This window comes from Dermacentor variabilis, chromosome 1, assembly GCF_050947875.1.
Source record: "Dermacentor variabilis isolate Ectoservices chromosome 1, ASM5094787v1, whole genome shotgun sequence".
Classification (NCBI taxonomy): Eukaryota; Metazoa; Arthropoda; class Arachnida; order Ixodida; family Ixodidae; genus Dermacentor; species Dermacentor variabilis.
The window spans coordinates 232077254-232102977 of NC_134568.1; the positions used below are offsets into that span (position 1 = coordinate 232077254).

A 25724-nucleotide genomic window follows, 5' to 3' on the forward strand; every position below is an offset into this window, starting at 1 on the left:
CTTTTTTAATGGTTCTTTGGAGCACGTCCCAGAAAAATGCCCCTTGCCAGCAATGAAAAAAAACGTGGTCTATTGTCTCAAGCTGCTTGCATATAAGGCAGTGGGAACACCATGGTAGAAATAAACCCCTTTCCTCTAAAAAGGACTTCACAGTTAAAGTTCCAGTGTGTAACTTGAAAAAGAAAGATTTGGCTCCCGGCAACACTTGCATTTTTTTAACTCTTTTTAGAACATTGCAACCTGGGCCTCCAGACTGTATGATCCTGTACAAAGGCACTGGAAACAGCGCGTCACAAACATCCCTATACAATGTTTTCCTTTTAACGCTACTCAAATACTGCATCGAAAAACGTATACTTTGAAATTTGACACTTTGAACAATTTCTCTAAAGAAACCACAAAACACTTCTTGAAATACATTGCGTTGTAACAACATATTCAGGCAAAACTTCCCCGAGTCTTTGTTGACACACGGTGCGCAGGAATGGGTCTCTAACATCACGGAAAAATAAAAACTTGTTTACAATTTGTCGCACAAACAAATGTCCCAGTCCTAAACCACCGGCCTTCACCTGCCGAAACAAGTTCGTGCGGCTGCACCTCTCCCATGTGGACGCCCAAACAAAGACAGCAAATACACGGTGCAGCTTCTGCACGTTTACTCAGGAACAATGTAGCACTTGCATTGCATACCACAACTTACTAACAAAAGAAATATTGCACACCGTAGCTCTTGCGAACACTGATAGATGAGCGCTTGTCCATTTGTCCGCTTTTTCTCGCGTCTCTTGCAGCTGCGCTCGCCACTACGGATCAGTGTCTCTAACATTGCAGCGGCACCCCCAAGTACTTCGGAGGCGTTGTCACGCAAGCCACGTTGGCAAAAGTTTCTGGGGTTGAAGGCCATTCTCCGTGCAGAAATCCCAAGCACTTATCCCAATTCACCCGACTTCCGGTTAGCTCACTGAAGCACTGCACCCTTTCAACTGTTTTACTAACACTTTCCTTGTCCCTGCAAAGAACTGCAACATCATCTGCATACGCTAGCAATTTCACTTGGGTTGCTTGTAGTCTAAATCCATGAATTTCATCGCTTTGTATTATGTTCAGACACAGTGCTTCAATATATATATCAAACAACAGAGGGCTGAGGGGGCAACCTTGGCGCACCGAACGTCGCACGTTTATGGGGGCCCCCAGCAACTTATTAACAAGTAGCCTCGTAGTGCAGTTATGGTACGTCAAGCTCACTCCCTCCCGGATGACCGAACCTATATTGATGTAGTCCAGGATGCTAAACAAAATACAATGTGGCACACAATGAAATGCCTTTTCCAAATCTAATTGTAGTAGTGCGACACGTGCATATGTGGCATCACAGCATTCAAGTACATACCTCGCCTTGTGAATGTTGTAAACGATGGAACGGCCTTTGATCACACACGTTTGATGAGGGCCAACTATTTCGCCTATAACACTCTGTAATCTACTGGCAAGAACCTTCATGTAGATTTTGCAGTCTACGTTTGTCAGAGCGATAGGTCTGTATGACGATACCTGCTTGAGTTTATATACTTTGTCGGTTTTCGGAATAAGTACAGTATGTGACGTTCCAAACGACACAGGTAAAACATTTATTTCATATGCCTCATTGAAGACCGCAGTCAGCAATGGAGCTAGTTGTTGCTTGAAAGTTTTGTAGAACGCTGCACCCAAACCATCAGGCCCAGGCGATTTACCAGGGTTTAAATCATCAATTGCACGCTCTACTTCTCGCTCGCTAATTGCCGTTTCCAGTCTTGCTTTTCGTTGTTCGTCTAGTCGTGGCATAGCCCGCAGATACGATTCTTTAAACCGGTCCAGGTCGACATAACGCAAATCGAACAATGTCTGGTAATACTCAAAGAAAACTTGCCCGATTTCTCTATTATCTGTTGCGGTGCGACCGTCCATTGTACCTCAGTGACATGGTTCCTTCTTGCGTGCGCTTTTTCCATCCCTAGCGCCCGTTTTGTGGGTGTCTACGCCATGGCAAGATGTTCAGCTCTCGCGCGCACAAGCGCTCCACGATAGCGTTCTTCTTGATTAATTTCTAGTTTTTGTTTTATTTTCCTAATGTCGTCCATGTATAATCCCGGTGCCTTGTACTCCAGAGCTAATAATTTTTCTAGCATAGTCTTTAACTGCGTTTCATTTAGTTTTTCTTGGTACCGTATGCAGCTCGCCCTTTCAATTCCTTTTATTTTGATCTGTCCCTTGCACAGTTCCCATTCCTGGCCCAATACATGTATTCCCCCTCCAGTGACTTTACTAATTTCTTCCTCCGCTCCCTTAGCGAATTCTTGATCATTGAGTAGTTTGTTAACTTCCAAAGATCCCACTGAAAACAGCTGCTTCGCTTTTTTGCACCTATGAAACATTGAACCATGGAGTGATCCGAGAAGGGCGCGGGCACTACGTCATAGACATGACACTTTGGGACCAAACATGCAGACACGTAAATCCTGTCGAGTCCGGCGTGGCTGGTAAATTGGAAATGAGTGTACTTAACTGGGCACCTGCTCACCAGGCATTCTCCCACGTCCTCTAAAGCAAATTCATCAATTAATCGAATAAGAACGACAGTACTACTATCCCTGAAAGTACGCGCACTAGTTTTGTCATCGGCGCTCAGAACACAATTGAAGTCACCCAACAGAATGAGCTGCGTTTCCGTGTTCAGGTGTTGCTTAATAAATTCAAAAAAGACAGTCCTCTCGTCAACTGGGGTGGGTGCATATATACAGACAGCGCGCCAATCAGTAGCACAAAATACGAAATCACAGACAACTCCTCGTCCTGAAGCAAGTGAAACATGCGACTGAATAACTAGACCAGGCAGTTTTATGACAAACATGGCACTCCCGGCAGAAGTACCAACTGCGTGACTGACAACGGCGTAAAACCTAGACGTGAAACGCTGCACCATGCTCTCAGTCTCTTCTTCCCCTTCGACCTTTGTTTCTTGTAGACCAAGCATATCGATATCTTGGTCAATTAGAAGGCGCAGCCCTTGACTCTGCCTTTTCTTTGTGGCTAAGCCTCGCACATTTCGACTGGCAACTTTAAACGTGAGCACAGAAGCCATTTTTTTGAGGTGATAAGAGGCCGAGAGCATGGTGCTTACCTTTCGCGTCCAGCCCGTCGCTAGACGCTTTCGTTGGTGCCGGGGTGACTTGTTTGGCTAGGTAGCCCTAGCTGCAAGGCCTGCTTTTCGGCGACTCTCGTTTCCGACCTTACATTTGGCTTTGTTTTGAAGAGTGGTCGCCTCCCTTGTGTCGTTTTCGTCGGTGACTCCTCGCTGCTAGCGGCCGCCGCCTGGTCCTTTTCGTTGCTGCGTTCGGTGTGCGTGCGTTTCGCTGTGCCGGTGACACTCAACGCTCGGCCGCCGCTCTTGTCAAGGGGCTCCTGGCTGTTCCCTGGTTCAGACACGTCCGGCTCTGGTTCTCCCTCGGCACCGGTCGCCCTCCCGTCTTCTTTTCCTTCGCAGCGTATCGTTGCCGTTTCTTTGCTTTCTTTGGTTATCGTTTCTTTTCCTTCTCCCTCAGTCACCGAAGACTTTGCAGTCACGGCAGGCTTCTCGCATACCCCGGCTCCTTTTGCAGCTGCTTCGGCTTCGTCAACGTCCATGATGTGGTCCGCCGAATCTACCGCCGACGCAGTTCCTGTAGCAACTGAACTGCGTACGTCCGTACGCACTCCTCCTCACCGTGGCCGAAACGTCTACATTTCGAACACCTTGGTATCTAGCATTCTCGGCGTACGTGGCCCGTGCCGCGACAGCGCAAGCACTACATCGGCCGTCCAGGCACGACCACGAGGACCAACTCTCCTGCAACTCTTATCTGATGCGGCAGGTCCTCGATCTTCATGCCAGGCTTCATCTTTAGGAGCACGGTTCTCGTGGTTGAACCCGTTTCGTGGACGCCTTGAACACGCCAGCGCTCACGAGTCACTTCAGTGACCTTCCCAAACGCCGCAAGCGCCGTCCGAATGTCGTCGTCGGCCACGTCATGAAGCATCCAGTGGAGTCCAAGCTTCACTTGTTGGTCCTCTGTGTCCAGGACAAGGCACCGGCGCCCCTTGACGTTCAGCTCCTTGAAAGCGAGAAGCCGCTTCGTTGCTTCCGCGCTGCCTAAAGTCACCTCCCAGACGTGGTTGATTTGGTACGCCCCCAAAACCACCACGTCAGGGAGCGTACTGGTCTTGGTCAGCGCCGTCTCGGAAATCTTAGACTCTAAACGGTCGCACTCGTGGGTCTCCGTGCAAAAAAACCGTGTTCAAAACAACACGTCCGGTGGGTAGAGTTGGCAAATTAATCGGATACTCGCTATCTTGAACTTCTTCAGAGCTGTTTCCGCGGCAACCGAAGGCCGCAATCGCCGCTCCGCTGGAGCTCATGATTCGCCGTCCGTCACGCTCGGTGGCCGGAAGTAAAATGTGTGATACCCCCGAATAAGAGCTCCGAACGAGAAGTGCCCGCCAATAATTTCTATAAAATAAGTAGAGAACAGAAAAAAAGCTGTAAAGGGGGCACCCGGGTTTGAACCGGGGACCTCTCGATCTGCAGTCGAATGCTCTACCACTGAGCTATGCCCCCGAATAACAGCTCCGAACGAGAAGTGCCCGCCAACAATTGCTATAAAATAAGTGGAGAATAGAAAAAAAGCTGTAAAGGGGGCACCCGGGTTTGAACCGGGGACCTCTCGATCTGCAGTCGAATCTCTACCACTGAGCTATGCCCCCCCTTTTTTTTTCTTTATTACCGACATGGCAACAAGGCTACAAAACAAGACATTTTAACAGTACGCAACGGTCACGACAAAATCTGTGCCATTGGTTGGCAGTCACAGGGCTAAAAACGCTTGAAATTCGCTAGCTCAGTCATCACACTGAGCCATGTTGGTTTTTCTTTTTGTAAATTATACATTTCCTTAATGTGACAAATGATTTCAATGAAGTATTCTCTAACAGGCCGGGCATTGACATCGGCATGTCTCACGGCCATTCTAGTTTTCCATAAGCTATGTAAAGACACGAGCATGAACATGTCATAGGGAACTTTGTCTCCATTTAGAGTAGGCAAGAAACGAATCCCATATGGTGTAATCGGCAAGTCCTTCTTTAGTGTTCTCTGTAAGATGTCCCAATGGAACACAGCATCCCAGCAGTCAATAAAAATGTGTTCTACTGTTTCGGGTTTCCGGCATAGTAAACAGTTGACGCTCCAAGGCACGGAAAGGCCTTTTTCATCTAGCCACGGTTTGACAGGTAAAGTATTGGTGTGGAGCTGGAAAAAGAAGGACTTTACCGACGGGCGTACTGGCATTCGTTTTACTCTTTTTGGTACATCCTTTTCAGGTCCAATGCAGAACATCGAGCGGTACAATGGCACCGGCAACATCGTGTCTACAAGGTCCTTATATAAGCGCTTTCGTGGTACCCTACTTAAGTATTCCATGGAAAACCGAACCTTTAACAGCTGAAAAGCCAAGACTACCTCTTTTAGGAAACCACGCGCTCTGCCTTGACTGCACCGATGTGACGATACAATAAACTCAGGTATAGCTTCGCTCAGCCTTGTTTGAAACATAGTTACTAAAATTGGGTCATTTTGGTCCCGCAAGAAAACAAACCTCGACACAATCTGCCTAATGAACAAATGTGCCAGACCTAATCCTCCATTTTTAAACGAACGAAAGAGATTAGTGCGACTGGTGCGCTCCCAGCTTCAACCCCACACAAACACTGCGAGCACTCTGTGTAAACGTTGTATGTTAGCCCTTGACATGCACAACGCTTGGAGCACGTAAGCAATTTTAGCGACGGCAAACAGGTTGCACACTGTCGCAGGAGCAAACATAGAGAAATTGCGGCCTCCCCATTGAAGTGTACCTTCACGAACCCTTTCAGTTTCGGCATTCCAGTAATAACGGCGTCACGGTAGTGCTCAAGCGGCACCCCTAGGTACTTTGCCGGCGTGACTGTCCAGCGGATATTTGCAAACGTACTCGGATGGTCTTCCCAGTTGCCGATCCATACCCCTATGGATTTATCAAAGTTGATAGCACTGCCTGTCATTCTGCAGTATGATAACGCCTCTGCGACCGCGATTTCGATGCTTTCTTTATCCCGACAAAACAACGCGATGTCATCCGCGTATGCCAGCACTTTCACTTCCGCGGACTGCACTCTGAAACCCGATATTCTATTGTCATTCTTGATTTTCCTACAAAGCGGCTCTAGGTAAATTGCGAATAAAAGAGGCGACAAACCACACCCCTGGCGCACAGATGACCGGACGCTAAAGGTTTTGGTAACCTCCTTGTTTATAAAGAGGCTGGCGGTACAGTTTTGATAGCACATCTTTACCCCATCTAAAACCTTTATGTGTTCTAGAATACTGAAAATAATTTTATGGGCCACACGGTCGAAAGCCTTCTGCATATCTAACTGTAACATGGCGCAGTGTTCACCTAGGTCGTTACAGTATTCTAAAATGCTTCTGACAATATGAATGTTTGTGTAGATAGACCTTCCTTTAATGCCGCATGTTTGATGCGACCCTACTATTCTGGTCACCACTCCCTGTAATCGCTTTCCGAGCACTTTTGTAAATATCTTATAGTCTACATTCATTAGTGATATCGGCCGGTAAGCGTCGACAGCTAACAATTTTTCTGGGTCCTCTGATTTCGGTATCAGAACTACGTGCGATGTCCGAAAAGAAGGAGGAACCTGTTTTTGCGCATAGGCCTCCTTAAACAACCGTAACAGGATCTCACTGACATCACTTTTGAAGGCTTTATAAAAGGCCGCTCCGAGTCCATCAGGTCCCGGAGACTTGCCTACAACTAAATCATCTATGGCTCCTTCCACTTCGGTGATGCTCAGAGGCCACTCCAGACGTTTTTGAATGTCTTCCTCTAATTGCGGCATGTTTGACAAAAAGTCCGTCTTGAATTCTTCTGTGACGTCTTTAACAGTCCCGAATAAATTGCTATAATGATCAAGAAACGCCTCTTCAATTTTTTGAGGTTGGCTCGTGATCTCGTTCTCGTATTGAATCATTCTGATTTCATTTCGCCTCGCGTATGCCTTTTCGTCAGATAAGGCTCGTTTAGTCGGTGTCTCACCTAGCCAAACCCTTTCAGCTCGTGCCCTTATAACTGCTCCTTTGAACTTCTCTTCTTCGATAAGCTCAAGCTGGCTTTTCAGTTCTTTTATTTCTTTTGTTCGGCTCCCGGGTCTGTCGCTTTCCACGGTGTACAAAAAATCAAGCTCACGTTGCAGTTCATTTTCTTTTTTCCTTTTAAGAAATTTCTCTTTAGTGGCTTCTTCTATAGCACTGATCTTGACTCCTTGTTTAAAGTTCTCCCATAATTCTAGTACGTTGCCATCTTCGGCTTCGATCAAATTATCTAACTTTTGCTTCACGCTTTCACAAAAGGATTCGTTCATTAACAGCCCATCGTTGAACTTCCACAACTTCCAGTTAAACTTCGATTTTCTTTCTTTGGAACCTACACTAAAAGTTACAAGGCTGTGATCGCTGAACGAGACGTGTTTCACACTATAGCTGCCACACATCGGAACAAGCTCCAGTGCGACATACCCTCTATCTAGCCTTGCGTGACTTTGCCCTTGAAAATGTGTAAATGCAGGTGTGCCGGTAGTACACAGGAAATTACCGACGTCATCCAGATTAGATTCTTGCACTAGTGTGTTTAAAAGTAAAGCACTTTTGTCACTCACTGGAAGGTTTTTCACTCGATCAGCCGCGTAACATACACAATTAAAATCTCCTAGCAATACGACTTTCCGGTCACACTGTAAATGCTGATTTACTCTCTCAAAGAAAGGAACACGCTCACTTTCAGTGTTTGGGGCGTAGACACATATCACGCGCCAACCTACACCCAAAAGGAAAAATCCACAAAAACCAGTCTTCCACTTTCACAAGAAAAGACCCCTTCTTCTCTAATTCCCAGGTTGTTTCTAATGAAGATAGCGCACCCCGCGGAAGTGCCAACAGCATGTGATACACAAACATTGTATCTATTACGAAACTGCAGCACCATGCGATCCGTTTGTTCCTCACTTTCTATCTTTGTCTCCTGCACCGCTGCTATATCAACATCTGTTTCTAAGAAAAGCCGGCTAAGCTGGTATTGCCGCTTTTTGGCACAAAGACCGCGGACATTTATAGTAGCAAAACGAAGTGCAGTGTTTTGAGCCATTGTTATGTTTTTTGAAGAACAAACGAACCGCATGGTACCCACCTCATGCGTCTGGGGCCAAAGCTGCCTTCGCCTTTTGCACAAGCCTTCCGCAGCTGCCATGGCAGCCTTAGGAAAGCACAGTTGATGTCCCTGTCATGGCGTTCCATCGTCCCTTGAGTTTGGCTTGGTCACTGCGTAGACTAGAAGAGACGCCGCGAAGCACACGCTCTCGCGGCTACGTCGGCGGCGTCTCCGCCGCCCTCCGGTCCGGAGGTATGCTCGGACGCGGCCTCAGCGTTGACCGCCTAATGATCGCCGCCTTTGGCGGCGGTCCTTCCGAGAACCTTGCAGCCAGGGCCTCATGCTCGTCCAGCGTAGCATCGTGGCCGCGCTTGGAGACTGAGGCTCCGCTTGTTCCCTCGCTTACTTCCATGAGTGCTGGCTCCTCAGGTGACTTCGACGGCGTTGAGGCATCCTGCACTTTCACAACGCCGGTGGCGCCGCCAGCTACGTCGGTCAGCTTTCGGCTTTCCTTGTTAACACTTGCGTCTTGGGGCATGTCGGGCGGGGTTAACGTTGCCGCATCAAGTTCCTCGAGCTTCGACAATGCTTCGCTAGCGGCTTCTTCAGCGTCAGCCTCGTCCATGACGAGTTCCGCAGTGTCTTCTCCACCAACCGGCCCCGCAACACTTGCGTACGTCTTCACGCACTGAGATTCCTCGTGTCCAAAACGACGGCAGTGCGTGCAGCTACGGCTACGCGAAGCTGGTGTGGAAGGTCATCAACCTTAATGCCATTATGGAGCTTGAGGCGCACGAGGCTTGTCGTCGACCCCTTGTCTTGGATACCTTGAACTCTCCACTTTTCCTTCGAGACCTCGGTCGCCTTTCCAAACGGAGCAAGCGCTACACGCACATCATCGTCAGCCACATTGAAAAGAAGCCAGTGAAGCTTCAGACGCACGTCCTGGTTTGCCGGATCAATAACCAAACAACGTTGGCCCTTCACCTTCATTTCGCCGCATGCCAAAGCTTTCTTCATCCCTTCCGTGCTCTTGAAAGTCACAGCCCATACGTGGCTCATCTGATATGCCCCCAACGCTACCACTTCGGGGAGCAAACCAAGACGCGCCAATGTGTCCCGGAAATGTTCGACTCGGTAAGGCCTCGACCGGACATCCGCGTGCAAAAATAAAGTATTCAGAACACTACGTCCTGATGGCAGAGTAGGCAAAACCACTTCGTATCCCTCGGTATCCATTCCGTCGATCCTGTCACCGCGGCCGCTGTTAGCCGCAACCACCGCTCCTTGGGAGCCCATGAAACGCACGTCCTTCCACTTCGGTAGCCAAGACGCGTCTCCCTGAGCTATGCCCCCGAATAAGAGCTCCGAACGAGAAGTGCCCGCCAACAATTGCTATAAAATAAGTGGAGAATAGAAAAAAAGCTGTAAAGGGGGCACGCGGGTTTGAACCGGGGACCTCTCGATCTGCAGTCGAATGCTCTACCACTGAGCTATGCCCCCGAATAACAGCTCCGAACGAGAAGTGCCCGCCAACAATTGCTATAAAATAAGTGGAGAATAGAAAAAAAGCTGTAAAGGGGGCACCCGGGTTTGAACCGGGGACCTCTCGATCTGCAGTCGAATGCTCTACCACTGAGCTATGCCCCCGAATAACAGCTCCGAACGAGAAGTGCCCGCCAACAATTGCTATAAAATAAGTGGAGAATAGAAAAAAAGCTGTAAAGGGGGCACGCGGGTTTGAACCGGGGACCTCTCGATCTGCAGTCGAATGCTCTACCACTGAGCTATGCCCCCGAATAACAGCTCCGAACGAGAAGTGCCCGCCAACAATTGCTATAAAATAAGTGGAGAATAGAAAAAAAGCTGTAAAGGGGGCACCCGGGTTTGAACCGGGGACCTCTCGATCTGCAGTCGAATGCTCTACCACTGAGCTATGCCCCCGAATAACAGCTCCGAACGAGAAGTGCCCGCCAACAATTGCTATAAAATAAGTGGAGAATAGAAAAAAAGCTGTAAAGGGGGCACCCGGGTTTGAACCGGGGACCTCTCGATCTGCAGTCGAATGCTCTACCACTGAGCTATGCCCCCGAATAACAGCTCCGAACGAGAAGTGCCCGCCAATAATTGCTATAAAATAAGTGGAGAATAGAAAAAAAGCTGTAAAGGGGGCACCCGGGTTTGAACCGGGGACCTCTCGATCTGCAGTCGAATGCTCTACCACTGAGCTATGCCCCCGAATAACAGCTCCGAACGAGAAGTGCCCGCCAACAATTGCTATAAAATAAGTGGAGAATAGAAAAAAAGCTGTAAAGGGGGCACCCGGGTTTGAACCGGGTACCTCTCGATCTGCAGTCGAATGCTCTACCACTGAGCTATGCCCCCGAATAACAGCTCCGAACGAGAAGTGCCCGCCAACAATTGCTATAAAATAAGTGGAGAATAGAAAAAAAGCTGTATAGGGGGCACCCGGGTTTGAACCGGGGACCTCTCGATCTGCAGTCGAATGCTCTACCACTGAGCTATGCCCCCGAATAACAGCTCCGAACGAGAAGTGCCCGCCAATAATTGCTATAAAATAAGTGGAGAATAGAAAAAAAAACTGTAAAGGGGGCCCCGGGTTTGAACCGGGTACCTCTCGATCTGCAGTCGAATGCTCAACCACTGAGCTATGCCCCCGAATGAGAGCTCCGAACGAGAAGTGCCCGCCAACAATTGCTATAAAATAAGTGGAGAATAGAAAAAAAGCCGTAAAGGGGGCACCCGGGTTTGAACCGGGGACCTCTCGATCTGCAGTCGAATGCTCTACCACTGAGCTATGCTTTTTTTTTCTTTATTGCCTGCTTAGACATTAACACACACACAAAAAAAAAACAAATCCATATACACAGTGCACCCACATCACATCAGGTGGGATGGTCGCTAAAATTTCTTGAGGCACACCAGCTCATCAAGGATGCTAACCCAGTCTGGGGTTTCGCTTTGTGCACGATACACTTCTCGTAATAGTGACATACTTTCAATGAAGTTCTCTCGCGTAGAGCACACATTCACATCAGCATGACGTACAGCCATTCTTGTTTTCCACAAACTGTGGAGACCCAGCAACATGAACATGTCGAACGGTGGCCCGTCATCGCTTTCAACTGGAAGGAACCGAATTCCATAGGGGTTTATGGGGAGTTCTTTTTTAAGAGTGCGCTGCAAGATGTCCCAGTGAAAGACAGCGTCCCAACACTCAATGAAGGCGTGTTCAATTGTTTCAGGCTTTTTACACAGCCGGCAATCGGTAGTCCAGGGTACGAATATTCCTTTCTGTTCTAGCCATACTTTAACGGGGAGGGTGTTCGTGTGTAGGTGGAAAAAGAAAGTTTTCGCAGCAGGTCTTACAGGCATCCTTTTGACTCGTTTCAGCACATCTTTTCCTGGGCCTCCACAATAAACACTCCTATACAGTGGGATAGGTAACATACTGTCAACTAAATCTGCGTACAGTTTCTTTCTTCTCACTGAGCACAAGTACTCCAGCGAAAAACGTGCGCAGAGTATTCTAAAAGATGCAACGACTTCACGATAGTACCCAGTCGCTCTAGTGATAGCACTAGATGTGGACACAACAAATTCAGGCAGTTCTGTTGCCATTTTCGCCTGAATGACCGTACGGAGGAAAACATTTCTTTCATCTCGCAGGAAGATGAACCGCGATACGATCTGTCTAATGAACAAGTGTGAGAGCCCAAGGCCCCCATTTCGAACTGTGCGAAAAAGATTTGTTCGACTGGATCGCTCCCAAGTGGAGTTCCAGATGAGGGTAGCAAACACTCGATGCATTTTTTGAACGTTTACACGGGACATGAACATTACTTGCAGTATGTACCAAACTTTGGCAATTAAAAATATATTGCAAGCAGAAGCACGTGCAAACACTGACAATCCCCGGCCCTGCCATCCTTTTATCTTTTCTTTCATTGATTCTATTTGGCCGGTCCACAACTGTGTCGAGTCCCGATAGTGCTCAAGGGGCACTCCTAGATACAGTGGAGGCACTGTAGTCCACTGCATACCGGCGAATTTTGTGGGTGTCGCGTCCCAGCTTCCATGCCATATCCCAACACTTTTTTCGAAGTTTATCTGGGCACCAGTGTACCTACAAAAGGATCTTGCAAGGCGGACAGCCTCGACCACGCTTTCCCTGTCTTCACAAAAGACGGCGACGTCATCTGCATAAGCTAGCATTTTAACTTCTGCGGCGTGCAGCCTAAAACCACGAATGTTTTCATTCCGTATGACTGCCATACAAAAGGGTTCGAGGTACAGGGCGAAAAGCAAGGGAGACAAGGGACAGCCTTGCCGTACAGACGAGCGGAGTGGCACCCGCGAACTAAGACACTTATTAACTATAAGCTGCATGTAACAGTCTTCATAAGCCATTTTAACGCCATCTACAATGACGCTCCCAACATTACAGTACTGCAGTACAGCGAAAAGCACCTCATGTGACACCCGGTCGAACGCCTTCGCAAGGTCTAGCTGCAACATGGCCACCCGACCCCCAATGGCATCGCAACATTCAAGCACATTCCTTGCAATGTGGGTGTTCGTGAAAATGGTGCGGCCTTTAATGCCACACGTCTGGTGTGGCCCTACAAGCTGCTGAATCACGCTTTGAAATCGTCGAGCCAGTACTTTCATAAATATTTTGTAATCTGTGTTGGTCAGACTTATCGGTCTGTATGAACTTACTGAAAGGAGCTTTTCCCGTTCATCGGTTTTCGGAATTAATACTATGTGCGAAGTCTGGAATGAGGGTGGTACTTTTTTAAATTCATACGCCTCTGAGAGTAGTCGGTGCAATATACACGCAAACTCCTGACTGAATGCCTTGTAAAAAGCGGCGCCTAGGCCGTCCGGCCCTGGCGATTTGCCTGATGGCAGTTCTTCTATCGCCCTTTCAATCTCGGACACAGCTATTGGTCTCTCAAGACTTTCTCTAACGTCGTCATCCAACCTTGGCATCTCGCTCATGAATTCACTCTCGAAGGCCAGTCCAGAAGGAGTCACATTGCCGAACAATTCGCGATAGTGTTCCACAAAAGCTTTCTCAATCGACGAAGCGTCTGACGTCACCTCGTTTTGAAGACGTATCTGTTGGATCTCATTTCTTGACGCGTGACGCTTTTCATCGCTCATTGCCCGTTTGTTTGGTATCTCACCCATCCATAGGCGTTCGCTTCTAGCGCGTATAACTGCTGCTTTGTATCGCTCGGCGTCGATAACTTCAAGCTCGTGTCTTACTTTCTTTACGTTTTCAGCTAATAGATCGTGACCCGCATTTTGTGCGCTTGACAGATATTCTAGCTGTCTTTGCAGCTCTCTTTGTTTCTGTAATTTATCGTGCTGAAGGCTGCTTCCTCTTTCTATTGCAATGAACTTAACTTGAATCTTAAATTCCTCCCATGTGGCAGTAAAATATTCACCCTCATTTGTCATCAACTCTGTTATCTTTTCCTTAACTCTGCGCACAAATGGTTCATCATCAAGCAGCTTTTCGTTGAATTTCCACATGTTCCAGTTGAATCGTGTTCTTTTAACTTTTTCCCCAATCGAGAAGCTTACCAGGCTATGGTCCGTGAACGATTGCGGTGCGACGTTATAACTATTACAAAGGGTGATCAAGTCGTCAGAAACATACACTCTGTCCAGCCTTGCTCGGCTATTTCGCTGAATGTGCGTGTACTGCGGAATCATACCATCAGTGAGGACTAGGCCCACATCTTCTAAGTTGTGGTCTTCAATTAGTCTGCTCAAAAGGAGAGCACTTTTATCGCGAACCCTTTCCCTTTTTAGTCGGTCTTCCGGAGAACACACACAGTTAAAATCACCAAGTAATATGACAAAGCGATCACATTTTAGATATTGCTCGATACATTCAAAAAACAAAAATCGATCATTCACATTGTTTGGCGCATAAACGCATACGAGCCGCCACAAATCGTGGGAAAAAGTAAAATCTACAATAAGCAAGCGGCCAGTTTCAGAAACAGTTACACTTTCTTCAATAATACCAGCACTCTTCCGTATTAACAACGCACGTCCGCCTGATGTGCCATTCGCATGGCACACGCACACATTGTAATGCGCCGTGAAAGGCGTCACCATGCGATCGGTCTGCTCTTGGGTTTCGACCTTAGTTTCTTGTAAGGCAACTACATCGAGTTCCTTCTCCATACACAAGCGGCTAAGTTGATACTGCCTCCTTCGCGCTCCAAGGCCACGGACATTTAACGTGGCAACTCTCAGTGCTCTCTCTAGTTTCACCGCCATTTATCTGCAAAAGCAAGCCGATCGCACGGTGTCGCTGAAGAACAAGCGATCCAGACACACTGTAGAAAAATTTGCATGCATAACTTTTGCACTGAAAACCGCTCGATCCACACGCGTACCTTTAGAGCGTACGCGAAGCCCGATTCCGAAAAGGACGCCATCTCTTCACGACGTTAGTCCGGGCGCCCCAGTAGGCGCCGAGTCCTACTTAGGCGGTTTTGCCGCCGGCCGTCTGTCCGGCGGGATGTTTGGCTTCGGGCGCACGGGCACACGACGACCCGCCTGCGCTTTTGGCGGCGGCTCGTCTTTGGCCCCGTTGTCAAGGTTGCCGTCCAGGCTGCCGTCCAGGTTGCCGGTCGAGTCCCTCGCTCTTTTCATAGCCACATTGCTTGCACTCGATTCTTCGACGTCCATCAAGGGAGTTGCCGGTCCGTGCTCCGTGGCGGCCTCCTCGGCAGTGGCGGATTTTGCGGCCGATTCTTCTTTGGCTCCTTCGTCGCATGGCCTTTGCACTGCATCTTTCGGGCTCGTAGGCAGCACATTTACCACCTTCGTGGCTTTAGCAGCCGGCACATAAGGTGTTGCAACTATGTCCGCCGGTGGTACTAGCACGCGGGAAGCCTCATCAACGTCAGCCTCATCCATTAACAGGTCAGCCACGTCCTCTCGAAGCGCAGGTCCTGCGACGGATGCGTAAGTCTTAACACATTCCGTATCCTGGTGGCCGTAGCGACGGCATACTGCACATTTCGGGACGCGGCAGTCACGTCGGACATGTCCGGTGTTTCGGCACTTCAGGCAAAGGGGTGCTCTGCCCGGTACCACAACTAGGGTCTGCTCACCAGCTACACGAAGTTGATGGGGCAGGTCTTCTACGGTCATACCCGTCTTCAGAACCAGGGACACCGCCCGTGTCGACGATGCTTTATCTTGAACTCCTTGAACACGCCACTTTTCATGGAAAACGTCCGTGACCTTTCCGAACGGTAACAGGGCTGTCCGTATATCCTCGTCCGACACGTTATGAAGCATCCAATGCAACTTCAGCCGCACGGCCTGATTGGCAGGATCAACGACAATGCACCGATGTTCATTCACCTTGAGGTTCTTGGCGCTTGAAAGCTTTTTCACGCCTTCGTCGCTCTTGAAAGTAACCGCCCAAACGTGGCTCATCTGATACGCCCCTAGGGCGATGACATCGGCAAGTAGGCCTAAGCTAGCCAACGCATCTCGGAAATGTTCCACACGATACGGCCTGGCACGCACATCCGCATGCAGAAAAACTGTATTTAAAACTATCCGACCTATCGGCAATTGAGGCAGCAAAACTTGGTATTCCGGGTCTTCTGAGGCAAAACTCCTGGTACCGCGGCCCTGCTGGGCCGCTGAAGCCGCTCCTACGGAGCTCATGATCGGCACGTCCGCTCGCTAGCGCGGCAGAAAGCCGAATACCACTGAGCTATGCCCCCGAATAACAGCTCCGAACGAGAAGTGCCCGCCAATAATTGCTATAAAATAAGTGGAGAATAGAAAAAAAACTGTAAAGGGGGCACCCGGGTTTGAACCGGGGACCTCTCGATCTGCAGTCGAATGCTCAACCACTGAGCTATGCCCCCGAATAAGAGCTCCGAACGAGAAGTGCCCGCCAACAATTGCTATAAAATAAGTGCAGAATAGAAAAAAAGCTGTAAAGGGGGCACCCGGGTTTGAACCGGGGACCTCTCGATCTGCAGTCGAATGCTCTACCACTGAGCTATGCCCCCGAATAACAGCTCCGAACGAGAAGTGCCCGCCAATAATTGCTATAAAATAAGTGGAGAATAGAAAAAAAACTGTAAAGGGGGCACCCGGGTTTGAACCGGGGACCTCTCGATCTGCAGTTGAATGCTCAACCACTGAGCTATGGCCCCGAATAAGAGCTCCGAACGAGAAGTGCCCGCCAACAATTGCTATAAAATAAGTGGAGAATAGAAAAAAAGCTGTAAAGGGGGCACCCGGGTTTGAACCGGGGACCTCTCGATCTGCAGTCGAATGCTCTACCACTGAGCTATGCCCCCCTTTTTTTTTTTTCTTTATTGCCAGTACTCGACATAACACAACACAAATTCCTAAATGATATAAACAAAGACCAAAGAAGCAAAAAGGGATGAATACACAAACGGAACAAGGAAGAGTAATATTTACATTCGCTGCCGTCCGCTACTGTGGCACGACGTTGTCGGATTAAAATTCCTTTAGTGCTGTAAGGGGTTCAACCCTCGACAGCCACTCAGGAACAGGCTGTTGCATCTTCATCACTTCCACATACCGTTGCATGGATTCACAAAAGTACAGACGCGCCGGTCGGGCATCCGGGTCACAATGGTAACCCGCCATTCTTGCGCGCCATAAACAGTGGAGGCCCGTAAGCATGATCAGGTCGTACGGGAAACCTTCGTCGTCATATACTGGCAGAAACCTGATTCCGTGGGGATCTATAGGTAGCTCCTTTTTTAGAGTCCTTTGTAACACGTCCCAGAAAAAGACCCCTTCCCAACAGTGGATGAAGACATGATCTATGCTTTCTGTTTTTTTACATATAAGGCAGTGGGTTCCCCATGGCATGTAGAACCCTCGTTGTTCAAGGAAGAATTTAACAGGTAGAGTACCGGTGTGTAATTTAAAGAAGAACGATTTAGTGGCTGGTTGAACTGGCATCTTCTTCACCCTTTTCAATACATCTAGGCCTGGGCCTCCACTGTACGGGGCTCTGTACATAGGTACCAGCAAAACACTGTCACATAAATCACGATATAACTTTTTCCGTTTTACACTCCACAAATATGCACTTGAAAAACGAACACGCAAAAAGGAAACACTCTGAACTATTTCCCGAAAGAAACCACGGACTGGTCCTGGCATTATTTCCGTACCTACAACGAATTCGGGAAGTGATCTTGACAGCCTCATTTGGATCACCGTGCGCAGAAATGGGTCGTTTGTATCTCGAAAGAAGGAGAATCTATTCACCAGTTGACGCAGGAAGAGGTGCGCCAACCCCAGACCACCATCCTTCACGCACCGGAAGAGATTATCTCGGCTACATCGCTCCCAGCTTGATGCCCACACGAATACAGCGAACACGCGGTGCAGTTTCTGCACATTAATACGAGAGCACTGTAGTACCTGCATTATGTACCAGATCTTTGTCACGAGAAACATGTTGCACGCTGTAGCTCTCGCGAATATTGACAAGTAACCGGCGTTCCATCGGTCGGCTTTTTCTTTTAGTTGTTTTGTCCGCTCCTTCCAGTACTCGCTACTGTCCTTGTAGGCATCAAGGGGTGCTCCAAGGTACTTCACTGGCGTCGTGACCCAGTTTACGTTCGAAAAGTGGCCTGGTGTAGACGCCCATCTTCCATGCCAAAACCCCAAACATTTCTGCCAGTTAACGTAGCTGTTAGTGACGTTACCAAACTTTTTGACGATATTCACAGTATTCAATACACTTTGTTTGTCCTTACAGCACACAGCCACATCGTCAGCGTATGCCAGTAGCTTCACTTCTGCTGATTGAAGACTAAACCCCTTAATACATTCATTTTCAATGATGGCCAGACATAGCGTTTCTATGTAGACACAAAACAGGAGTGGACTGAGTGGACAACCCTGGCGAACGGAGCGCTTCACGTTAATGGGGGCCCCCAACATCTGATTAACTATAAGTCTGGTATAGCAGCTCCGGTACGCCATGGTCACCCCTTCAGTGATTATGTGGCCAAAATTAACGTGTTCAAGGATGGTAAGCAATATGTCGTGAGAAACACAATCAAACGCCTTCTCCAAGTCTAGCTGGAGGATGGCTACTGCATCGCACATGGCGTCACAACACTCCAGCACACACTTCATTTTATGGATGTTAGTGAAAATGGTTCTTCCACGAATACCACACGTCTGGTGTGGGCCGACTACTTCCTGAATAACTGACTGGACCCGTCGTGCCAACACCTTCATCAATATTTTGTAGTCGCAGTTAGTAAGCGCTATGGGTCTGTAGGAGGAAAGTTGCTTGAGCTTTTCGGTCTCTTCTGTTTTCGGTATTAGTACTGTATGGGACTGGCCAAAGGATGGTGGAAGTATTTTCAGTTCATATGCTTCCTGGAAAACTGCTGTTAAGATAGGAGCTAGGTGGCTTTTGAACGATTTGTACCATGCGGCACAAAGACCGTCTGGACCTGGCGACTTCCCAGGATTCAGGTCTTCGATGGCTTTCATCACTTCATGTTCTGTTAATGGTCGTTCTAAGGTTTCTTTAACCTCACTCGACAGCTGTGGGATTCGTTGCAAAAATAATTTCTTGAAATCGTGCATGTTGACAGGCCTGAATGTAAAAAGTTCTTTGTAATGCTCAAAGAAAGCACGCCCTATATTATTGTTATCCGTTAATACCACCCCTTCATATTCGATAGCCTCAATCTGCTTACGTCTCGAGTGCTTTTTTTCTAACCCCAGTGCTCTTTTCGTTGGCGTTTCCCCGCATGATAGCCTTTCTGCTCTGGCGCGCACTAGCGCACCTCGGAAGCGATCTTCGTCGAATACCTCGAGCTTCTTCTTAACGGCGCGCATATCTTGTTGATAGGCGCCAGGTTGCATGCATTCAAGCTTCGCAAATTTTTCTAGCAATGTTGTTAAATCCTTTTCTCTGGCCTTTTGTTCATATCGCAGTACGCTACTTCTTTCGATTGCCTTCAATTTAATGCTTTGCTTCAGCAACTACCATTCCTCACCAAATTTCGTAGAACTGTCTGTTCCAAAAGAATTCAGAGTAGCCACTACATTTTCGTTAAAAGTTTCATCCCGTAACAGCTCTGCATTCAATTTCCACAGTTCCCAGACGAACTTGTTTCGTTCTTTCTTCCTGCCCACCGTGCATTTTACCAGGCAGTGGTCAGAATATGATATGGCCGTAACTGTGTAGCACTGGCATTTTTCAACTAAATCATATGAAAGATAGATACGGTCTAAGCGTGCGTGACTTGTGCCCTGAAAGTGAGTGTAGCTTACGTCTCCGTGACCGCGAAAACATTTTGCGATATCTTCTAATTCGAATTCGTGTGTGATCTGCGCCAGGATATCACTACTTTTGTCACAAACCACGCGACGCGTAGACCTATCCTCAGCTTTCAATACGCAGTTGAAGTCGCCTACACAGGCTATCATTTTTTGCACATGTAAATGATGCTTTAAACTCAAAAAGAAATTTGCCCTCTCTTGCACAGTATTAGGCGCATAAATGCAAAACACGCGCCATTGGACATTACAATAGCTGAAGTCACAAAAGACAAGTCGACCAGAAGTACAGGAGAAGTAACCATCTATAACAAGACCAGGGAGCTTCCTCACGAACAGCACACACCCTGCCGAAGTCCCTAAGGCGTGGCTCACTACCGTATAGTAGTTATACGTGAATCTTTGCACCATGCTCCCGGTCTCCTCCTCGCCGTCTACCTTGGTTTCTTGCACGGCTAAAACGTCGAGGTCGTGGTCCACTAGTAGTCTGTAAACCTGACTCTGTTTCCTACTGAGCTATGCCCCCGAAGAAGAGCTCCGAACGAGAAGTGCCCGCCAATAATTGCTATAAAATAAGTGGAGAACAAAAAAAAAGCTGTAAAGGGGGCACCCGGGTTTGAACCGGGGACCTCTCGATCTGCAGTCGAATGCTCAACCACTGAGCTATGCCCCCGAATAAGAGCTCCGAACGAGAAGTGCCCGCCAATAATTGCTATAAATAAGTGGAGAATAGAAAAAAAGCTGTAAAGGGGGCACCCGGGTTTGAACCGGGGACCTCTCGATCTGCAGTCGAATCTCTACCACTGAGCTATGCCCCCGAATGAGAGCTCCGAACGAAAAGTGCCCGCCAATAATTGCTATAAAATAAGTGGAGAATAGAAAAAAAGTTGTAAAGGGGGCACCCGGGTTTGAACCGGGGACCTCTCGATCTGCAGTCGAATGCTCAACCACTGAGCTATGCCCCCGAAGAAGAGCTCCGAACGAGAAGTGCCCGCCAACAATTGCTATAAAATAGGTGGAGAATAGAAAAAAAGCTGAAAAGGGGGCACCCGGGTTTGAACCGGGGACCTCTCGATCTGCAGTCGAATGCTCTACCACTGAGCTATGCCCCTTTTTTTTTTTTTCTTTATTGCCAGTACTCGACATAACACAACACAAATTCCTAAATGATATAAACAAGGACCAAAGAAGCAAAAAGGGATGAATACACAAACGGAACAAGGAACAGTAATATTTACATTCGCTGCCGTCCGCTACTGTGGCACGACGTTGTCGGATTAAAATTCCTTTAGTGCTGTAAGGGGTTCAACCCTCGACAGCCACTCAGGAACAGGCTGTTGCATCTTCATCACTTCCACATACCGTTGCATGGATTCACAAAAGTACAGACGCGCCGTTCGGGCATCCGGGTCACAATGGTAACCCGCCATTCTTGCGCGCCATAAACTGTGGAGGCCCGTAAGCATGATCAGGTCGTACGGGAAACCTTCGTCGTCATATACTGGCAGAAACCTGATTCCGTGGGGATCTATAGGTAGCTCCTTTTTTAGAGTCCTTTGTAGCACGTCCCAGAAAAAGACCCCTTCCCAACAGTGGATGAAGACGTGATCTATGCTTTCTGTTTTTTTACATTTAAGGCAGTGGGTTCCCCATGGCATGTAGAACCCACGTTGTTCAAGGAAGATTTTAACAGGTACAGTACCAGTGTGTAATTTAAAAAAGAACGATTTAGTGGCTGGTTGAACTGGCATCTTCTTCACCCTTTTCAATACATCTAGGCCTGGGCCTCCACTGTACGGGGCTCTGTACATAGGTACCAGCAAAACACTGTCACATAAATCACGATATAACTTTTTCCGTTTTACACTCCACAAATATGTACTTGAAAAACGAACACGCAAAAAGGAAACACTCTGAACTATTTCCCGAAAGAAACCACGGACTGGTCCTGGCATTATTTCCGTACCTACAACGAATTCGGGAAGTGATCTTGACAGCCTCATTTGGATCACCGTGCGCAGAAATGGGTCGTTTGTATCTCGAAAGAAGGAGAATCTATTCACCAGTTGACGCAAGAAGAGGTGCGCCAACCCCAGACCACCATCCTTCACGCGCCGGAAGAGATTATCTCGGCTACATCGCTCCCAGCTTGATGCCCACACGAATACAGCGAACACGCGGTGCAGTTTCTGCACATTAATACGAGAGCACTGTAGTACCTGCATTACGTACCAGATCTTTGTCACGAGAAACATGTTGCACGCTGTAGCTCTCGCGAATATTGACAAGTAACAGGCGTTCCATCGGTCGGCTTTTTCTTTTAGTTGTTTTGTCCGCTCCTTCCAGTACTCGCTACTGTCCTTGTAGGCATCAAGGGGTGCTCCAAGGTACTTAACTGGCGTCGTGACCCAGTTTACGTTCGAAAAGTGGTCTGGTGTAGACGCCCATCTTCCATGCCAAAACCCCAAACATTTCTGCCTGTTAACGTAGCTGTTAGTGACGTTACCAAACTTTTTGACGATATTAACAGTATTCAATAAACTTTGTTTGTCCTTACAGCACACAGCCACATCGTCAGCGTATGCCAGTAGCTTCACTTCTGCTGATTGAAGACTAAACCCCTTAATACATTCATTTTCAATGATGGCCAGACATCGCGTTTCTATGTAGACACAAAACAGGAGTGGACTGAGTGGACAACCCTGGCGAACGGAGCGCTTCACGTTAATGGGGGCCCCCAACATCTGATTAACTATAAGTCTGGTATAGCAGCTCCGGTACGCCATGGTCACCCCTTCAGTGATTATGTGGCCAAAATTAACGTGTTCAAGGATGGTAAGCAATATGTCGTGAGAAACACAATCAAACGCCTTCTCCAAGTCTAGCTGGAGGATGGCTACTGCATCGCACATGGCGTCACAACACTCCAGCACACACTTCATTTTATGGATGTTAGTGAAAATGGTTCTTCCACGAATACCACACGTCTGGTGTGGGCCGACTACTTCCTGAATAACTGACTGGACCCGTCGTGCCAACACCTTCATCAATATTTTGTAGTCGCAGTTAGTAAGCGCTATGGGTCTGTAGGAGGAAAGTTGCTTGAGCTTTTCGGTCTCTTCTGTTTTCGGTATTAGTACTGTATGGGACTGGCCAAAGGATGGTGGAAGTATTTTCAGTTCATATGCTTCCTTGAAAACTGCTGTTAAGATAGGAGCTAGGTGGCTTTTGAACGATTTGTACCATGCGGCACAAAGACCGTCTGGACCTGGCGACTTCCCAGGATTCAGGTCTTCGATGGCTTTCATCACTTCATGTTCTGTTAATGGTCGTTCTAAGGTTTCTTTAACCTCACTCGACAGCTGTGGGATTCGTTGCAAAAATAATTTCTTGAAATCGTGCATGTTGACAGGCCTGAATGTAAAAAGTTCTTTGTAATGCTCAAAGAAAGCACGCCCTATATTATTGTTATCCGTTAATACCACCCCTTCATATTCGATAGCCTCAATCTGCTTACGTCTCGAGTGCTTTTTTTCTAACCCCAGTGCTCTTTTCGTTGGCGTTTCCCCGCATGATAGCCTTTCTGCTCTGGCGCGCACTAGCGCACCTCGGAAGCGATCTTCGTCGAATACCTCGAGCTTCTTCTTAACGGCGCGCATATCTTGTTGATAGGCGCCAGGTTGCATGCATTCAAGCTTCGCAAATTTTTCTAGCAATGTTGTTAAATCCTTTTCTCTGGCCTTTTGTTCATATCGCAGTACGCTACTTCTTTCGATTGCCTTCAATTTAATGCTTTGCTTCAGCAACTCCCATTCCTCACCAAATTTCGTAGAACTGTCTGTTCCAAAAGAATTCAGAGTAGCCACTACATTTTCGTTAAAAGTTTCATCCCGTAACAGCTCTGCATTCAATTTCCACAGTTCCCAGACGAACTTGTTTCGTTCTTTCTTCCTGCCCACCGTGCATTTTACCAGGCAGTGGTCAGAATATGATATGGCCGTAACTGTGTAGCACTGGCATTTTTCAACTAAATCATATGAAAGATAGATACGGTCTAAGCGTGCGTGACTTGTGCCCTGAAAGTGAGTGTAGCTTACGTCTCCGTGACCGCGAAAACATTCTGCGATATCTTCTAATTCGAATTCGTGTGTGATCTGCGCCAGGATATCACTACTTTTGTCACAAACCACGCGACGCGTAGACCTATCCTCAGCTTTCAATACGCAGTTGAAGTCGCCTACACAGGCTATCATTTTTTGCACATGTAAATGATGCTTTAAACTCAAAAAGAAATTTGCCCTCTCTTGCACTGTATTAGGCGCATAAATGCAAAACACGCGCCATTGGACATTACAATAGCTGAAGTCACAAAAGACAAGTCGACCAGAAGTACAGGAGAAGTAACCATCTATAACAAGACCAGGGAGCTTCCTCACGAACAGCACACACCCTGCCGAAGTCCCTAAGGCGTGGCTCACTACCGTATAGTAGTTATACGTGAACCTTTGCACCATGCTCCCGGTCTCCTCCTCGCCGTCTACCTTGGTTTCTTGCACGGCTAAAACGTCGAGGTCGTGGTCCACTAGTAGTCTGTAAACCTGACTCTGTTTCCTTTTGGCGGCCAGACCTCGAACGTTTAGCGTGCCGAGGCTAAGCGACGGGTTGGTAGCCATTATTGGTGAAAACCGGAGGGGAGAAGGCCCGGAGCATGGTGCTCACCTTAACGTCTAGCTGACCGCTAGACGCCTCCGTGGCCATCCGGCGGCCGTCGCCCGGGTTCCTCTTTGGTCGGCTTCGGGGTAAGCCTACGGTCAGTCTCCAGGTTCGGCTTAGGCTTGAGGGTGGAGCGCCTTCCAGGTAGCGTCTTAGCGGGTGGTGCCTCGGAGTCACCGCCGGCCTTTCCGTCGACTTTCTCCTCGTGCTGCAGGGATCTCTTGACCGGTGCCGAGACGGATTCGACGCGGGCGCTAGCAGGGGTCGCGTTGTCGTCCGCCTCTGCCTGCGTTGCATCCGTACCTGGCTGGTGGCTCTCATTTTCATGCGGGGCCGTCTTCACGCTCTCGACTGTAGCTGCTGGTTCTTTGGGGGGAGGGATATTCCTTCCTCCTTCGGCTTGCTTGGTCGTCGCGCCGGTTTCTGCCGCCACTTTGCCGTTTCCAGCTCCCGTGGCCGCTTCCTCCGCCTCGGTCACGTCCATTGCATGGTCTAACGTCGACGGCTCGCTCTCCGCCGAACCCGCGGCTACTGCGTATGAACGCACACAGTCCGCGTCGTTGTGTCCAAAAAGCCTGCACCGCGAGCAACGGGGAACCTTGCATTCACGACGAACGTGGCCAGAGCCTCGGCAGCGCAGGCACTGCATGGGACGTCCTGGGGCTACCACCAGCGCAAGCTCGCCGGCGACGCGGATCTGGTGGGGCAGGTCGTCGACTTTCATTCCTTCCTTCAGCTGCAGCAGCACTGCTCGGGTCGTCGAGCCCTTGTCGGAAACGCCATCCACTCGCCAGCGCTCCCGGGTCACTTCCGTCACCTTGCCGAAGGAGGCCAGCGCGGTCTTGACGTCTTCGTCGTCCACCCCATGCAGAAGCCAGTGGATACGAAGCTTCACCTGTTGTTCCTTGAGGTCGATGACCAGGCAGCGACGCCCCTTCACCTGCAGCTCCTTCAGGGCCGCCAGCTTTTCGGCAGCCTCGGCTGTCTTCATCGTCACCGCCCATACATGGTTGATTTGGTATGCTCCAAGGGCGACGACGCCAGAGAGCATACCAACAGCTTGAAGCGCGTCTCGAAAATCTTCTACACGAAACGGGCGAACACGAGCGTCGCCGTGCAAAAAAACTGTGTTCAAAACAATACGTCCTGTAGGTAGGCGAGGCAAAATTATCTGGTAATCTTTATCTTCTTCCGTCGAAAGCCTGTTGCCGCGGCTAACAGCCGCATATGCCGCTCCATTGGAGCCCATGATCCCGCGATCCGTTCAGCTCGGGAGCCGGAAGCAGAATGACTGAGCTATGCCCCCGAATAAGAGCTCCGAACGAAAAGTGCCCGCCAATAATTGCTATAAAATAA

General features: G+C 48.5%; 20 non-coding genes across 20 annotated transcripts; all 20 read right to left on the reverse strand.

The window, feature by feature from the left end:
* Positions 1-4567: 4567 nt before the first annotated feature.
* TRNAC-GCA (transfer RNA cysteine (anticodon GCA)) lies at positions 4568-4639 on the reverse strand. Its single transcript has one exon. It is a non-coding gene; the product is annotated as a tRNA-Cys (tRNA).
* A 75-nt stretch (positions 4640-4714) lies between these two features.
* Positions 4715-4785, reverse strand: TRNAC-GCA (transfer RNA cysteine (anticodon GCA)). The gene has a single exon. It is a non-coding gene; the product is annotated as a tRNA-Cys (tRNA).
* A 4928-nt stretch (positions 4786-9713) lies between these two features.
* Positions 9714-9785, reverse strand: TRNAC-GCA (transfer RNA cysteine (anticodon GCA)). Its single transcript has one exon. It is a non-coding gene; the product is annotated as a tRNA-Cys (tRNA).
* A 75-nt stretch (positions 9786-9860) lies between these two features.
* Positions 9861-9932, reverse strand: TRNAC-GCA (transfer RNA cysteine (anticodon GCA)). The gene has a single exon. It is a non-coding gene; the product is annotated as a tRNA-Cys (tRNA).
* A 75-nt stretch (positions 9933-10007) lies between these two features.
* TRNAC-GCA (transfer RNA cysteine (anticodon GCA)) lies at positions 10008-10079 on the reverse strand. Its single transcript has one exon. It is a non-coding gene; the product is annotated as a tRNA-Cys (tRNA).
* A 75-nt stretch (positions 10080-10154) lies between these two features.
* TRNAC-GCA (transfer RNA cysteine (anticodon GCA)) lies at positions 10155-10226 on the reverse strand. The gene has a single exon. It is a non-coding gene; the product is annotated as a tRNA-Cys (tRNA).
* Positions 10227-10301: 75 nt separating this feature from the next.
* Positions 10302-10373, reverse strand: TRNAC-GCA (transfer RNA cysteine (anticodon GCA)). The gene has a single exon. It is a non-coding gene; the product is annotated as a tRNA-Cys (tRNA).
* Positions 10374-10448: 75 nt separating this feature from the next.
* On the reverse strand, positions 10449-10520 carry TRNAC-GCA (transfer RNA cysteine (anticodon GCA)). Its single transcript has one exon. It is a non-coding gene; the product is annotated as a tRNA-Cys (tRNA).
* Positions 10521-10595: 75 nt separating this feature from the next.
* On the reverse strand, positions 10596-10667 carry TRNAC-GCA (transfer RNA cysteine (anticodon GCA)). The gene has a single exon. It is a non-coding gene; the product is annotated as a tRNA-Cys (tRNA).
* A 75-nt stretch (positions 10668-10742) lies between these two features.
* TRNAC-GCA (transfer RNA cysteine (anticodon GCA)) lies at positions 10743-10814 on the reverse strand. Its single transcript has one exon. It is a non-coding gene; the product is annotated as a tRNA-Cys (tRNA).
* Positions 10815-10890: 76 nt separating this feature from the next.
* Positions 10891-10961, reverse strand: TRNAC-GCA (transfer RNA cysteine (anticodon GCA)). Its single transcript has one exon. It is a non-coding gene; the product is annotated as a tRNA-Cys (tRNA).
* Positions 10962-11033: 72 nt separating this feature from the next.
* Positions 11034-11108, reverse strand: TRNAC-GCA (transfer RNA cysteine (anticodon GCA)). The gene has a single exon. It is a non-coding gene; the product is annotated as a tRNA-Cys (tRNA).
* A 5042-nt stretch (positions 11109-16150) lies between these two features.
* TRNAC-GCA (transfer RNA cysteine (anticodon GCA)) lies at positions 16151-16222 on the reverse strand. Its single transcript has one exon. It is a non-coding gene; the product is annotated as a tRNA-Cys (tRNA).
* Positions 16223-16297: 75 nt separating this feature from the next.
* Positions 16298-16369, reverse strand: TRNAC-GCA (transfer RNA cysteine (anticodon GCA)). Its single transcript has one exon. It is a non-coding gene; the product is annotated as a tRNA-Cys (tRNA).
* Positions 16370-16444: 75 nt separating this feature from the next.
* On the reverse strand, positions 16445-16516 carry TRNAC-GCA (transfer RNA cysteine (anticodon GCA)). The gene has a single exon. It is a non-coding gene; the product is annotated as a tRNA-Cys (tRNA).
* Positions 16517-16591: 75 nt separating this feature from the next.
* TRNAC-GCA (transfer RNA cysteine (anticodon GCA)) lies at positions 16592-16663 on the reverse strand. The gene has a single exon. It is a non-coding gene; the product is annotated as a tRNA-Cys (tRNA).
* A 3593-nt stretch (positions 16664-20256) lies between these two features.
* Positions 20257-20328, reverse strand: TRNAC-GCA (transfer RNA cysteine (anticodon GCA)). The gene has a single exon. It is a non-coding gene; the product is annotated as a tRNA-Cys (tRNA).
* Positions 20329-20402: 74 nt separating this feature from the next.
* Positions 20403-20473, reverse strand: TRNAC-GCA (transfer RNA cysteine (anticodon GCA)). The gene has a single exon. It is a non-coding gene; the product is annotated as a tRNA-Cys (tRNA).
* Positions 20474-20548: 75 nt separating this feature from the next.
* TRNAC-GCA (transfer RNA cysteine (anticodon GCA)) lies at positions 20549-20620 on the reverse strand. The gene has a single exon. It is a non-coding gene; the product is annotated as a tRNA-Cys (tRNA).
* A 75-nt stretch (positions 20621-20695) lies between these two features.
* On the reverse strand, positions 20696-20767 carry TRNAC-GCA (transfer RNA cysteine (anticodon GCA)). The gene has a single exon. It is a non-coding gene; the product is annotated as a tRNA-Cys (tRNA).
* Positions 20768-25724: the final 4957 nt, after the last annotated feature.